Here is a 1,134-nt window from a genome sequence, read left to right as displayed (position 1 = left end):
TTCGGGTTGACAAACGCTCCAGCAGTGTTCATGGATTACATGAATAGAGTTTTCCGTCCGTTTCTGGATAAATTTGTTGTTCTCTTCATTGATGACATACTGATTTACTCCAAGACTGAAGAAGAGCATGCGGAACACTTGAGGACCGTGTTGCAGATTCTAAAGGAGAAGAAACTCTATGCAAAACTGTCTAAGTGTGAATTTTGGAAGAGTGAGGTGAAGTTTTTGGGTCACGTGGTGAGTAAGAAGGGAATAGCCGTAGATCCAACTAAGGTGGAGGCTGTAATGGGAATAGCCGTAGATCCAACTAAGGTGGAGGCTGTGATGGATTGGAAGCAACCAACCACCGTAACAGAGATAAGGAGTTTTCTGGGTTTAGCTGGTTATTACCGAAGGTTTATCAAGGGTTTTTCACAGATAGCTTTGCCAATGACAAAGTTAACCCGCAAAGACACTCCGTTTGTTTGGACTCCTGAGTGCGAGGAGAGCTTTCAGACATTGAAGAAAAAGTTGACCACTGCACCTGTGTTAGTGTTACCCGAGGCGAATGAGCCATTTGAGGTGTATTATGATGCCTCATTGAAGGGTCTAGGGTGCGTGCTGATGCAGCATCATAATGTTGTGGCGTATGCCTCACGACAGTTGAGACCTCATGAAGTTAGTTACCCTACGCATGATTTGGAACTCACTGTGTTAATTACCCTACGCACGATTTGGAGCTTGCTGCGGTTGTGTTTGCCTTGGAGGTGTGGAGGCATTACCTCTATGAGGTTAAGTTCCAAGTTTTCTCTGATCATAAGAGCTTAAAGTACCTCTTTGATCAGAAAGAGCTTAATATGAGGCAGAGAAGGTGGATGGAATTGTTGAAGGACTACGACTTTGAGTTGCATTACCATCCTGGAAAGGCGAACGTAGTGGCAGATGCGTTAAGTCGGAAGTCGTTATATGCGGCTTGGATGATGCTTCAAGAGGAGAAGTTGCTCAAGGGATTCGAGAGTATGAAAATTGGTGCTCGAGAAGTATCCGGAACCTTATGTTTGAGCCGATTAGAAATCTCAAGTGACTTTAAGTCCGAACTCCTAAAGGCTCATCAAAATGATGAAGCGTTATGGAAGGTGTTGCCGGCTATTGAGC

The sequence above is a fragment of the Arachis duranensis genome, chromosome 4 (genome assembly GCF_000817695.3).
Source record: "Arachis duranensis cultivar V14167 chromosome 4, aradu.V14167.gnm2.J7QH, whole genome shotgun sequence".
NCBI classification, from domain to species: Eukaryota; Viridiplantae; Streptophyta; class Magnoliopsida; order Fabales; family Fabaceae; genus Arachis; species Arachis duranensis.
The sequence above is the reverse complement of the archived record's forward strand: the minus strand, read 5'-3'. Positions refer to the sequence as shown.